The following is a 15,967-nucleotide window of genomic DNA, read 5'->3' on the forward strand; positions in this document are numbered from 1 at the left end:
GATCCCTAATCCGAGTTTCAGACGAGTTTTTAGTCGCGCGGTTCCATAGCTCATCGGTTTGTAAGAAAGTTGCGGCGACCAAGTTTCCAGACCAAATCTGCCTTGGCTTCCTTCTTGGGACCGGAAAAATATGGTGGATAAACCTGTTAACCGGATCGTTAACCTGGCCCATTAACGTTAGAGAGATGTGGAAATATTATTTTATTATTTTATTATTATTATATATCGTCAATTTCGAATATTTTTTTATATATATATATATATATCCGTTATCTAATTGAATTTGTCAACGTTGTGACGAAAGTTTTGTTCGCCTCTGGTCTGGAAAAAATCGAATCTTCGATAGATCGATGAGAGATGTTTCGAAAATTGAGTTACAAGAAAATTACAAATTTTCCAAATTTATCTTTTGCTTTATGTATATTTGACGAGCGATCGTGCTATTTGTGAAAATAATATTATCTCACCTCGTGTTTCTTAATGAGGGAATTCGGTTACAGGATTACAAAATAAATGGTGGATTAATTTCAGCGAGATATTAATTCAAATTAATCATATACAATTACCAAACGGATAGATATACCAGTCTCAGTGATCTAATAAAATTATAATTTGATTGATAATCAAATTTTAAAACAAATAACGAGGATCGAGCGAAATGTTCGAACATGAAACGAGATCACGTTTAAAGTCACATCTCCTTCGAGATGGATGAATCCATTCGAGAATTAGCGAGGGACAAAATTTTTTCAAAAACTTTCCCTTAACCCTTGCTCCGAAATTTCATCTCGATATTCCCTTCCTAAAGTGGAATACACGATTTTTTCTTTCTTTTTTTCATACGCACAACACATCGAACATCTCGAGAACAAGTTGTGCTCATCCATCCCCATTTAGAAAAGTTTTGCACGAGTTTTTCCATTGATGGTTATCCACAACTCCAACTAATTCAATTCCCTGTGAATTAAAATTCACAAGGGCGGCCAGTGTTTTCCGTCCAAGTTGCGCGCCTCGTCCATTTAATAATAAATTGGCCGCGAGTTATGACCCGTTTGTTCCGCGATAAACTTTCTTCCCTCGTCGAAGCGGGAACGCTCGTTTCTTGGCTCGATCAAATGGGAAAATCGATATTTCGCCGTCCGCCATTGGAACCATCCACGTGTAAAATTGCTAGGTACACCTGAGGTCTCGATACGATTTAAACGGGTATTATTCGATCATCGGGAATCGAATCCGTTTAATTGGATTTTACACGATTTACGTTTCACGAAGTTAGTCGAATAAACAGAGCTGAGGGAGCAATGAGAGGTGCGAAATGGCCGGTTTAGGAAATTTATCAAATTAATCGACGACCGTGAATGGCGGAGATATAATCGATGGAAAGAACGAAGATGATTGTCGTGGATTAATCTTGTCTCGTTTGAAACTTGAAGAAGGCAATTTTAATCTCATATTTTTTGACCGATAAGTCAAAGAAGAATAAATTATCATCTCGATAATTATACAAGAAAAAGAAGAAGAAGAATTACATTTGTTGCTCGAACGTTGTTTCACGAATAACTAAAAAAAAAATAAATTGAAACTTAAAATCGATGGATAATTTAAAATATCGGAGGCACGTGTCCTCGAAATCCAAAGTGTGCTCTCGAACTCCAAAGTGTGCTCTCGAACTCGAGCAGAAAACGATCGAGCACATCCGGTATCCATCCATAATCGTACCTCGTTATCGTGCTCTGCCTCCGTTTCCGTTTCGATCTCCGCTCGCGTCACGAGCTTCCATCTAATCTCGTGCACCGGCGTATCGATGTCGATACGAATCGGTGAATTAACCGTTATTCATAATTCAAGGTTTTATCGTGCGGTGCATACAGAGTCGGGCAGAAGGAAACTGGTGGGGTGGCGTGGGTGACGGGAATCCCGCGGAAACTGTAGCTTATGTACAACCCAGCCGTATCTCACCTTCCATGCTTTCATTATCAGTTACCATAGATCATCGCGAACGAGCACCAATGACGTCGCATCCGTTCATCCCTCATCGCGGCGGGTACATCGTTCGATGATGATGCTGTTCGATATCAAGAGATAAATATATATATAGAACAATATGGTGGTAACTGTGTCTCCAACAAGTAGATAAAAAGATATGGATATTTTAAATGGACATTTTTTTATTCATCCTCGTTCGAGTTCCGAAGATTGTGCCAAATATAATTTAATTATCATCGATTTTTTTCATTGGATAGTAGAAGGATAATAAGAGTAGAAGTTTGATAAAAAGATGGTAGATAGAAGAGGAATTTTGTAACGTTTTCGTCTTTGACGAAATATTTTTTGGGTTTTTGAAGTTGGACACGTGATAATTGTGTGATAAGAGTATTGAAAGATTGGAATAAATTTAAAAGGAACGGCGCCAGGATAAGTGATTTAGAGTTTTTCTAAAGTATATTATAGCTGGAGCAATCAAGAGATATATATATATAGAACAATATGGTGGTTGTTAACTGTGTCTCCAACAAGTAGATAAAAAGATACGGATATTTTAAATTTTTATTCATCCTCGTTCGAGTATTGTTCCGAAGATTGTGCCAAATATAATTTAATTATCGTCATTGATTTTTTTCATTGGATAGTAGAAGGATAATAAGAGTAGAAGTTTGGTAAAAAGATGGTAGATAGAAGAGGAATTTTGTAACGTTTTCATCTTTGACGAAATATTTTTTGGGTTTTTGAAGTTTGACGATTGAAGTTGGACATTGTGATAATTGTGTGATAAGAGTATTTGAAAGATTGGAATAAATTTATAAGTCACGAACGGCACGTAGGATAGGTGATTTAAAGTTCTTTTAAGGTGTATTACAAATGGAAAAAGGGACTTTCTCGAAAAATTCCACTTTATCTAAAAGTTTGTCGGTTCACGGGGTACTCGAAAAGAAGTATTGGGCAAATTTTATTTTTTACCATAATACTTCATCTCGAAAGTAACTTTTAAAAGTTGATATATGAAGTTGATATAAGATTCCATACATCTTTGTACACATATCTTGGAAAACTGTATTAAAAAGAATTTATTATAAGAAATCTGTATATATAATTGTAAATTGTATTTCAAAAAAAGAAACAAGATTTGAAATACATTTCTTCGTAAATAAGAAAAAAGATATCGTGGGTTAATATCTTTCCTAGAAGTGGAAAAGAAAAAGGAGAAGAGGAACGGTGATCCGCAACGTAAACAGCGTTTAACAGCCGTGATTCATCAGTTTAATCCAATTGCGAAACTGAATGACCTATCTATGAAAAGCGTGGACTGACTTCGAGACAGAAATTCGATAAATTATCGTTCGATCTTCGACTCTTCCAATTTCTATTTACAATTCCTATTCTTCTTGATGATTAATATTTATTCGATTTACCAAATTATAAATTTTGATCTTGATTCAATACGCACATTTTCAATTATCAAGATTTTTTATTAATTTATTCAAATTCACATCCGAAACAAATTTAAGAGAGAATACTTCCTTGAAAATATTATTATCGAAGAAACTTTTCGCGTGGATATGAATTATCCATCTTGTAAAACTACGTGAGAATCATCGAGATCCATGAAACGCAACTCCACTCTTTACGCAAATGGTCCCAACTTTTACATCTCCCGTCACAACACCGAGAGAGGCACGAAATAGTCCGCTATAAATCGAAGAAACGAGAGGAGAGCCAAGTCGACTCTCGAAAGTTGGGTCATGATTTTTAACGCGGTTGTAAAACGGTTATAAGACGACGATGGAATGGTAGCCGGCCTATTACCCATACAACCCGTTCTCTCCACAGTCAGTTTCTCACGCGCGCGATAAAAGGAGCGGAATGAATCTGTCAATTAGCGTCGAGGCGGAACGCCAATTAGCCTCTCTAAAAGCGCCTTTTCTTTTCCACTCTGTATCGATCTCAAAGAATAAATCGAAACCTCGTCTTAATGAGAAAAATCGTTCCAGCATCCACCATTTGTTTGATGTCCTTGATGATGATCTCCATATTCCTCTAAACTTAAGTTCGTCGCTCGCAGATTCAAAAGTTTTCCCCGGGGAGGACAGTATTCATTTTTGAATACTTTGGAAAAGGTGTTGGCTACACAGGGGTTTCGAGCAGAGAGGTCTGCGTAATTCTAAATCAAAGTTTGAGTTTCCGGGGACGTCGCGGGCGGGAAGGACACCGGGAGAAAAGTTTGCCAAGTAAAGGGAAAACGGAGAGCCGGTCTTGAGAACGAAATTTAAAGTAACGAAATTCTTTTATGTCGCGAAATCTTTCGACAAATTTAAATCCACTTTGATCCACCTTGAACCTTTCCCTCTTCCACCAAGGATTCCACTTTAATTCTTTTTTATTCATCACGTTTCTAACAGACGCGTAAATGTTTGAATTTAATTAAATGCTACAGTCGCTATACTCTTTTCTTTCTTTTTCCAGAAGAACAGGAAATCGATAAATTTAATGAAAATTACGAATCCTTTAAGTCAAAACCCGATCGTTTGCGAATTTCTTTATATTCTAGGAGAAATAAATTTCTTTTTCCAGAAGAACAGGAAATCGATAAATTTAATGAAAATTACGAATTCTTTAAGTCAAAACCCGATCGTTTGCGAATTTCTTTATATTCTAGGAGAAATAAATAACAGCTCGCATACAAATACTTGGACAAAAATTATAAATAAATTCGCAAGTTCGATTAGCTTGTTTTTTAATTTTTGTCGTCCACAGAATTACGCTTCTCTCTCTCTCTCTCTCTTTATGCTTTGTTTCTCCATTATTTCGATGGTTGGAAATGTGGAACACGTTCCGATGTAAATAATAGAAATTAGTTTCCCCCCGTTTTGATAAATGTTTCATTATCCATTTCTTCGATGGGCATTCGCATGGCGTGACACGCCGCTTCGCCGTCTCGATAACGAGCCACTGTTTTATTATCTCGAAATAACGATCGAGCTGCATTTCCACGCCCGCGAATCCGTGGATTCGTTTTAATGAGCGCCTCCAATTCCCCGCGAATTGTTGCCCTCCTTCGATCCTTTAATCCACGAGCTTGGTTTCGAAATTAAGAGAACGCGAATGGCAGGGGGTGAATATTTATGGAGGAGAGAGAGAGAGAGAGAGAGAGAGAGGTTATCGTTGAAATTCTCTCCGATATTTTTTTAATGGGAAATAAGATCGGTGTGTTTTAACATTTTTCTATAATAATGATCGTAATTGGCTCGATTTAAATAACGGTTTTAAGTGAACAGGTGCAATTTGAGAATTTATACTGGTTCATTCGTTATTTCGCAAATAATAGGAGAAAGAGGAAAAATTTATCAAGAAGGAAGGAAAAATTCGGAGGGTGAAACAATTAAATCGATGAATCTTCGAGAATAATCTTTTCTTCGATTAATGGGAAATAAAATGTAAAATCTCTTCGAAACGAAATATAAATTCAAAATTCTCTGCTCCAAATTCATGGATTATATTACAGAAAAATACAATATAGGATCCTTACTGATATACGATTCGTTAATAAGAAAAACGCAGTCCCGAAATTTTCAACGACCATCATTCATCCCCGAATAAATAATTCGCCTACTATAAGATTCAACATCCAAATCTCCTCGATCAATCTCCCCTCCCCGTGAAATTACAATTCAAATTCGAATTCTCGTGTATAGGAAGTGATCGGGTATGCATACGGATTTGCTCCTACTACATCCGATCCAATCGGATCCCAACGTCACAATTATCGCAATCGGGAAGGGATGGCTATTAGGAAAGTAATTAATCGACTGTTGTTGCGAAGCCAGAAGCGCAGCGATTTGACGAGAGGCGTGGACAAACGGATTCGAACAAAGGACCACGTTCTTTTTTTTTTTTTTTCAACACGCGTTCTCGAACTTTTGTTTTTTTTTTTTCTCTCTCCCAATCGTTGGCCAACGTCCAAAAAAAGTGACCACAAATGGAGAATCGATGGGACAACAAGCGGACTCATTAATTCTGTAACTGCGTTGCACGGCCGCGTATCTTTCCGATCGGCGATCTGTCACGTTCCAAAAGGAACGTATAAACAAAACGAAGCAGTTTCCACGCAGTTTATGCACGATCCTCGAACGTGGTCCAATTTCTTTTTATTTCGCGTATTTACTTTCAACCTATTGACGATCATTTGTAGTTTGGAATTATTGGTATTTTTTTTTTTTCTTTCTTTTTTGCAAAATTTCGTTAAAAAGATTTTACATGAAAGACATATAGTTGAGAATAATTAAAGATTCGCATCGAGCGATTAAGTCTTTTTGGATATCGTCGAAATATGTAAATGGAGAAACAAAAAATTTTAACAGCGGAAGCGAAATAGTTAGGATACGCGCTTCTTTGAGTACAGCAGGCGGGCATTCGCGGATTTATAAGTATGGAAATTGCGTAAAAATTAATTTAATTTAAGGAGAGATGTCATCTTGAAAAATGAAAATCGAAAACATTTTGTTAAAAATATATTATTAAATTGGTAATTTTGTATAGTTGAAATTTGAAAATTCTAATAGAGATATTTGGTATTTTGTTCCCACTCTACCTGCCAGATTAAACGTTTCAACGCAATATTTCCAACTTTTTTTCGATCCGTGCACCGTAAAAATTGTTCTGATGAATTAAAAAACGCATGCCCGCATTGGCGGGATCGATCGTGAAATTCGATTAAAAAGTTGAATTCCGCGACAATTCGTAACAATTTTCGCGGAATGGAAACTCTGGAACGTACACCAACCAGCTGTCGTGTTAAAAGTCGCGCGTGTTTCCGAGTATACCACGTGTCATAACGGATGTTACTCGTGGACCGATTAAACTATTTCTTCCGCCAAAGTGCGCAAAAGTGTCCTATTTTTATCACGACTTTTGGAAAAAAAAAATGTACGATATTTCTGTAACATCCTTTTCCTTGAATGGAAAAATGTTAAAACCAATAAATTGTCTCGAACCTTTTCTCTCAGATTATAAGATTTTAAACGGATATTGATAAATCGAAGATGTATTTGTAGAAAATTTAAAATAATAGAGAATGTGCACGATATACAAAGGAACAGAAATATTCCAAACAAAGTATACGTTTTTCAATAGTTGTTCAGATTTGTTACATATCGAAGATCTCTCAGAAAATTAATCAAATCCATTTTCTAAACAATTCTTAAAAATGGATTAGCATTTAATTCTTTGGAAACAAATTGATTAATCTTCGATCAATTTGAGTGATCTTTGTTGTATAATTATAAGTAATAATTATCCTCTAAAAAAACCAGATTACTTATCATTTCTAATAAATACAAGGCCCAATATGCAAATAATATTCGATGTAGTAATATGATTATTACGAGTTCGACAAACTGTCATAAATCTTGGACGAGAGAAGAATTATAACCGGATCCAACCCCCATTGTGCGATCCTCGTCACCGGTTTCCTCTGCGCAGGATTACGAATTTCCAATTTTCTCCTGTTGTTGTCGTTCCTTTTTTTCCTCTCTCCCTCCCCGTTTTGCTTTCGATTCGTCAATCCTGCGATCGTAGCTTTTTCAGAGAAATCTGCGACGTGGCGATTGGCGTCGCGCGTGCACAGTATGATTCCTCCCGGAACAAACGATATTCCCCTCCGCGAAAATCCATTTAAATCCTTTTTTTAAGGAACCAAATTCCTCGTTTCGACCTGTCAGCGTTGAAAAATTGAGTTCTCTCCTCATTTTTTTCCCCTTTCTTTTTTTTTTCGTTTTGTTCTTTTTTTTTTGTTTTTTTTTTTTTTGTTTTTTTAATATTCCTACATAGTATTCCGCGTAGTCGAGCAAATTGAAATTCAAATGACCTTTTTTTTTTTTTTTTAGAAATTTAAAAACAGTTATCAAAACGTTTGAAAAAACTGTCGCCACTTTTATCTGGAGCTTTCATTCTGGAGCTGGCTTGGATCGAAACATTAACCTTGGAACTCAAAATTTCTTCAAAAGATATATTTTGAATGAATGAAAATAGTGCATTGGAGATTTACGACGAAAAGATTGGAATAAGGAAGAATCGGGATATCCAATGTCGAGCAGAAAATACGAAACATTGGCGGAAAATTTTCAATGCTGATACTCTTCGAGGCGGAAATCGAGATTTATCGTCATTTCATTGTCATTTTTCCCGGATGTTGGACAAGACAATGGCCTTTGTTCCCCGGTTTTGTCCCAGAGCAGGCCATGCTCGTGCGTTAGAGTTTTAAAATAGGCGTCACCGTTGAAGATCCGAATGCGCGCATCCATGGCCGCGCGCGTTTTTCGTTTGATTTATGCGGTTGCACGGTGACACGGTGATAAATGAGTGTGTACTGGATGCACTTGGGACGGCGGTGTATCGATCTCCCAGATTCAATCCATTTGGTTTCGATGCAGATAATATCATTCGATCGATCTCGTTCGATAACCTGTATTCACCGATCCTCTTCACAAATCCTTAATTGCGATCCAAGTTTTTCAAAGTTACCCCGAAAACTGATACATAATATTCTATACGCTTGATATACATCTGATATAATATCCTCGAATCATTAAAGTTCATTAACAACGAACTCTGTCGTAATCTTGGAGTCGCGTAACGTTATCGCAGGATTGATTCTAAAGTTCTAAAGATTCACAATTTTTATCCCGCGAAGATCGAAGATTAATATTACAATCATCAGAATTATCATCCAAGTTTTATATAAAAATTCTGCAGAATCGGGAATGAAATCGCAGATTCGTTTTCCATCTTGATTAATTTAAGACGAAGAGAGCAGCCGTTGAACGAAATAATCAATTTCCGCTCGACGCAACCTTCCAACAACCCGTCCAACTATCCAACCATCGTCTCCCTTGCCGAAGGGAATTCGATAAATCGAAATCGGCGTGGAAATCGGCAATACTTAGACGATCGATCACGGGATGTATACTCCCCTTGTAAAATGAATAATTAATGCATTCAAATGGGGCACACTTAAATCGTGCGCGGCGTTTCCGTCTTCCACCCAAATATCCATTACACGCATCCTACACGGGGACCGAGCGTTTCTCATTTGAATTCGAACACGAAGACGAGCATCGAGCTCTCTTCTCTGTGTAACCGCGTTGCGCGTGTTACCCATGAACGTGTTACGCCCGCGATTTCCAACGCGTTCGTGTTCCCGGATAACACGAGCCCCCTTCAATATATTCATATTCCAAGTTACATGTCTCTACGGTGCTTCAATCTCCATGGAAGATTGAACCGGGAGATCGTGTTTCGGGAATCCGGGGGCCCTGTAACGAAACTCTTGTCCCGTGAAATTCGCGTAATAAATGCGCGCTTGCGCATTGCCCGATTTTCGGCGCAATTTTGGAATTTCCTCGGGGGAGGGAGGAATTCTTTTTTTTTTATTCTTGTTTTGCGGTGATTGATCGAATTTTTGAAAGATTCGGAGAATTTACACGTAGAATGCACGTAGAAAAAAATATTCAAAATATAGTATGGTTTGTGACACTCGAGGAATTTTTATTTGAACTTCATTTTAACGACGAAGAGAAATAATGAGACGAGAAAATGACGCTTGATTTTTCTCGAGATCTATTTCGATTTCTTTCCTTTCTTTTTTCTTGTTGAAAGTTTAAGAAAGTTTTTGTTTTTGTTTTACGGTGATTGATCGAATTTTTGAAAGATTCGGAGAATTTACACGTAGAATGCATATAGAAAAAAATATTCAAAATATAGTATGGTTTGTGATACTCGAGGAATTTTTATTTGAACTTCATTCGTATTTAAAAGTGATAAAAATTTTAACGACGAAGAGAAATAACGAGAAAATGACGCTCGATTTTTCTCGAGATTATATTTCGATTTCTTTCCTTTCTTTTTCCTTGTTGAAAGTTTAAGAAAGTTTGAAAGATAACGATGAAAACGAAGAAAAGAAGAAGAACTGACGAATCGTGCATAATTTTGAACTTCGTGTCACCGATCACGATTCTACGTGTTTCCTTTCAATTTTTTCTTTTCGTTTTTTATTTTTTTTATCCCCCTCCTTTTTCGTTAAATCTATAAAGTTGGGGAAAGTTTGGAGGATAGCGGGGAAGAAAAAGTAAAGGACGGTGAATCGTGTTTTTCAACGAGCAGAGAAGTTCAGAGCACTCGTTCGTCCTCCTCTGGCGAGCGTACTCGGAAACCTACACCTACAAATAATCGCGAAATAGAAATGGAACGGATAAAAGATAAAAGATAAAAGAAATCTCATCTACGAACCTTTCTTTTTTTTTCATTTATATTTTTTATTTACAACGTATTTAATGCGTTGTTTCGTCGTTTTATTGCGCCATCTCGCGGGAACGTATCCTCGACTTCCGTATCCTCAATTATTGAAACGAGACTACCCCTTTGACGGGGTGTCTGCCTGTATTCCTACCGGAGCTTACGTTGGATAATTGGGAATTATCCGGAAATGTATTTCGGCAGAGTAATTATGGTGCACCATCCGTTTAGACCGATGGTGTTACGTTAGTCCAATCGATGGGTGATTGTATTCGCTGATTCTGGGAATATTACATTCTTGAATCTCGAAAATTAAAGGAATATTATAAAAAAAATTCCTCGATACAACTTTTCTTTGGATAGGGAAATGGAAAATGGAAAGCTAATCGATGAGATTCAATTTTCTCCAGGACTCTAATTAGCTTTTTAATAATTAATATTAAAAGTTATACGAAGAGTTTCAATTCGTTGTTTCACTGATTTATTATTTCTACTAATACAAAGGTGTCTTTTGTTGCAGGCCATCGCAACAGCGCCGAGAATCCCACCGACAAGTCGATTTGAATATCGCGGTGCGCGAGCATCCGTTCATGGACAGTTCGGTGACCGATCATTGATCGAAATCGTCGTCGTCGGCAACGAGGGTTCGACCAATATGGATCGATTCCGATTCTCCAGCCGAGAATGAAAAAAAATATAGAAGAAAGAGAAAAAAAAATCGTTTTTACCTTTAATAATAATTTAGAATTCCCTTTTCGATCGATCGAATTTGATCAAGTAGTAGCTCATCCTCGAGGAACTCGGTGATCGTCTCGACGACAACATTCATTAACGCGAGTAGTTAACGTGAAAAATCGCGCGAAAAAAAAAGAAAGAAAGAAAGAAAGAAAGAAAGAAAGAACAAAGCTGGAGACGGATCGCCGTTACAAAGTGGGCCATTTATTGTACATAAATTTAATAGGACAGCGTTCTGGACAGACAATGTTTTCGATGGAAGATCTTCAAAATTACTCTTGGTGCCAAGGTGATGAGAAACACCGGATGAGGGGAATATTGGAAGGATGTACAACGGTGATGGAGAGGAGTTGATACTGTTTGGAATGTTGATACTTTGAAATCGATAGGGTTTAGCAGAGATTTATTGCTCGTTACGGGAGGATAGAGGAACACGACGAGGGGTTGGGAAAGTTGATCGGGAGGATGGAGGTTATTATCTCATTGAATCGTTCAGTTATTTTAATTATATTTCCTCCGGTGATAATGATATTATTTACGTAAATTTGGTAAATTTTTTTCGTAAAATTATACACATTGATAAATTGCATGAATTGGAAGAAGAATACAGAGATACATTTCCAATATTATTTACTTTCGATATCAATGATTAATAAAAGCATCGAAAAATATAAAATCGTGCGCAGTCAACGATATAAACAAACAAGAATTGGTATATTATTCAAATAAAGGCGAGAGATTCCTCTTAATAAATCGTCGTTTATTCATTGCTCTCGATAAGAAAAATATAACGCAACGATTATAATTATCAGAGACGTATAAGGGAGGAAGGAAACTCTTGGTATTATCTAAAAGGGTGCACACTAATAGAATCTGACCTCTCGTGATCCGTATGCATCAGCAGCCTCGGTTTAACCCAGATACCACGAAAACGTCATCGACGTTTTCGACGGCCAAAATAGTTGGGATAGTCGAAGGACCATAGGTATAATTAATTAGCCGTCGAGATTCTTTTCGAACTAGATCCTGTCTAGCGTGAAAAATAATCGTTTCAACTTGGATTTGGTGGCTGCATTTAGCAAGGTAAATCTCATTTTACGATGTAAATCTTCGTGTTTTATTATCGCGTGTACAAACAAATGATATTCGCAACGAAAACAAAAAAAAAAATAATAATTCCATCCCTTACTTTCCCTTGCCTTTTATCATTCCTCTCTTCGTTTCACTCTCGTCCCCGTTTTTATTTTTCTCTCCATTTTTCCTCCCCCTCCCCTCGTGTTCTCTTTCCCATATTTGAAAATTCTCTCGATTCCCCCCTTGAAAGTATTTGAAATATCTGGATGAATTATTTTCGTGTACACCACTTGCAGCGTGGCGTGCTGCGCATACATAATGCGTTATGCGTGGCGCAGAGAAAAGAGAGAGGTTGGAAACGCGCCTCGGGGGCACGAGACGGGGGTGAAGGGGAAACAAAGGGATAATTGTGTACAACGAAATTCTCTAGCTGTGATGCTTGAAATGACGCGGAGAAAATTGGATCGACGAAGAAGGTTTCGCGCGGGATTGGGGATTTTAAACGAAAATTGCGCGGAATAAGATCGATGAATAATTTTTATATTGTAAACGTTATTGTAAACGCTATATGTAAATTGTGAATCTTTTTGAAGAAATATTTGTGGGAAGAAAGAATTTGTTATTCAAGGAGGAAATATAATTGGAGGGACGAGGAATGGATGGGGAAGAATATTGAAAAAGTAAAAGGTTTCGCTGCAACAAAACGAATGTACGTATGTCATCAATTTCACGTAACGTCGTTTTATTTGTGTATATGTACATCTTTATAGAGGTATCCACGAAAATCATGGTTATATCGAATGTGGAACGATGGGAAAGAAGAAGGGAACTGGTTCGAGTCGACAAATGTACCAAGCCTTTCCATTCGTGATTGAATGAATATCGTTGTTCAAACGGTGTCGATACGTGATCAATGTAATGCAATGTACTTTAGATATCACGATCCTCGTAATTTTCCATGAAACAATATTCCTCCGTTTAACCTTCGAGAATACAAATCAAGAATTGCCGCGATATCGCGCCGAGAATAATACAATCGTTGGAAGGAAAATATCGAGAATTTTTAATGTTGTTCCATTCGTGGAATATGAAAGTAGATCGCGTGTACAATTTATTGTACATCGTGAGAGAAGGGAATAGTTGGAATAGATATTTTACTTCCTGTTTTTTGTTATAACTGTGCTCTTCGATATTTCATCCGTTCGATGTAACAAGATATAATCGATCCCAATATCTTTCTACGTTTCTTGATAAATTAATTTTATTACGTTTCCAGGAAAAACGTAAATTAACAAAGAAAAATGAATATTCACGACAAAGAATAGAGGAACCAGTTCTCTCATCCTTTCGCCCGTCGAGAACAAAATTTCTTATGTAAGAAAACGAAAATTCTCGATTCCATCAATCGCAACGATCATGATCTTTGGCGATACCGATTTATCCTGCATCTATTGCTGACCATTCTTCTTTTTCACACTTTTAAGCAAAGAGGAAAAAGCACGACGAGCGTTGAGATACGCGATCTTCTTGACGGAATGTCGAAAAACGTAATGTCGGAACGAAACTGGCCGACATTAGACGAAGGGAGAATTTTATCTATACATATTAAACACGTGCACGATCTATACATATTATAAATAGGCCCGATCGATCGCGATAAGATTATATTTTTATATGTAAATATGGCGTTCCTTCTTGTTATCTTATTAAATATATCGACGAGGCGGTAGATAGAAACGAACACTGCGATCGAATAGTTCTGGTTTTTCGAGGAGATGCCAGAAATACGAAGAAAAAAAAAAAAAAAAGAAAAAAAAGAAAAAAAAAGAAGAAGAAAAGAGAGAGATCGATTCTAGCGTGAAAAGGAAATATTGTCGAAACGAACGAATTACTTTATCTTATGAATATTTCATAAGAATCTGAAAAGGGGGGGTAGGAGGAGAGCAACTGATTTTAAATCGTTGAACGTTGTTGGACATGATCGGTATTACTCCATTCCCTATTATTATTTCCCGAGAAATGAAAGATGCAAAACGAAGAATCGTCAACTCGATGAATTTGTATAATTTCGATAAAGCGATAACCGGCCCGTTATCTATCCTCGATTTTGCTTCGTCGTTTTATCAAATTTCCCGAGCGAATTTAATTGGTGAGGAGATTTTTATTAGAAATACCTCGAACGTAAAGAATACCCGCACGCTTTGTTCCTTTTTCGTAAAGCCGACAAAAATGCTTTTGACAAAATTTAATCTCGTTACAAAATTCTCGCCGATGATCCATCATGAAGAGAGACAGAGAGACAAAGAGAGACAGAGAGAGAGAGAGAAAGAGCACACAAACGAAGGAAAAAAAGGGAAATACATCGTTCGGGATAACGAGATTTCCGTTCGAGCCGTAGATCCTCCGAACACGCGCGATTAAATCTTGCTCGATTTTGGAGGTGACGTTTATTCGGCTCGCATGGTAAATTCGTACGGCATTTTTCACGCACGAGGATCATCCATCTCGCGCGCGTTATTCGAGCAAAAGTGACCAACAATTGTGTATATGCATATATATATATTCCGTATATCGTATAGAAACGACGCGAGGCAGTTGAAAAATCTATATTTATATATATATATACATATACAATTCTCATCGAAAGATGGATATGATATTTCGTGGCCGCGTGAAACGCGAGCACGATTAACAAACGGAGATTCGTATCTGATCGAATTTCGTCGAAATGTTATTAACAAAACGAGACGGGGATTGGATTGGTTGTATCGCGAATCGATGTCCCGAACGATTCGATCGCGTGGAAAAAGTTGTTGGATACGCGTAGTTGGATACATGGACGGGGTTAAATAGGGCGGTGTTAAGAGGGACAGGGGAGCGGTGGTCCAAGCGAGTTTCGGGGCTTGTCACGCTCGTAATGAGATTATGTTTGCAATGCGGCAACACGATGCGACAGGAAATGTTACGCGCTGCCCGACATCGGCCGAGAACTGGAGGAGGAACTGTGTCACGGAGGTGGTGGGCAGAATTTCGTTACAGGCTTTGGACGATGAGTATTGTAATAATTCGGGATTCATAACCGCGCCCCGCCTTCGTGGGAATTACGTTGCATCGACGGTTGTCCTCGGGGATAACGCGTTGCATGTTGTATTGGTATTGGTATATCGAGGTGAAAAAAATTTGGATTAATTTTTTAAACGGCAAAATACGAACGTGTATTTTATATCGGAAGTTGGCGAACAATGGACAGATTTTGAAATATATTTTTACCGATTCAATTAACTTTTCGTGTATACGTATATATATGTGTGTGTGTGTGTGTGATTTTTCGATAAATGGAATAATTAAATATACAATATCGCGTAGTTTGGTTTTTAAAATATTATGATAATATCCGGGGGAATTGAATTATAATAAAACAAGCTTTCCAAAGGGTAGAAAAGATAAATTGGAATTACGTTGCACGTAAATTTTATACGTGCGTTTATCGATTTTTGTCGACGTGTATTGAAACGCTAATTATAGAAAATTTATACGATGAAAGAGAAGGTGATAATATGAGAAAATTATGAAATTGGATTTCTGAGATTAAAAGATCGATTGGAAGACAAATTTTGTTAACGTTTCGAATTGATTCTATTGAAGCAAGAAGGAATTTCATTTTGATATTAAGACGAACCAATCTGGAACAGTGAATCGCGACACGGCGAAATCACGCGTCCATCAGTAGATGAGGAAATACAACGGTACACTGCGTGTGTCGGGATTTTGCAAAATTGTGCTGTCAACGGGGTGTCACGATAGCAGATGATCTCTGGTACAATCTAAAATTCGTGAAAAATACAGGATATCTTGCATAGTCTGAAAAAGG

The 15,967-nt window shown here is 37.3% G+C and overlaps 1 protein-coding gene across 8 annotated transcripts in view; it reads left to right on the top strand.

Annotated features, from left to right (window-relative positions):
• Positions 1–14,407, top strand: part of LOC122714105 — a 221,895-nt gene extending 207,488 nt beyond the window's left edge. For all 8 annotated transcript variants that reach the window (XM_043935137.1, XM_043935136.1, XM_043935139.1 and 5 more), the window contains one exon: positions 10,808–14,407. The gene's annotated coding sequence lies outside the window, so the exon portion shown is untranslated. The remainder of the gene's footprint in view (positions 1–10,807) is intronic.
• Positions 14,408–15,967: the final 1,560 nt, after the last annotated feature.

This window comes from Apis laboriosa, unplaced genomic scaffold (genome assembly GCF_014066325.1).
Source record: "Apis laboriosa isolate Shangri-la unplaced genomic scaffold, ASM1406632v1 scaffold280_cov157, whole genome shotgun sequence".
Classification (NCBI taxonomy): Eukaryota; Metazoa; Arthropoda; class Insecta; order Hymenoptera; family Apidae; genus Apis; species Apis laboriosa.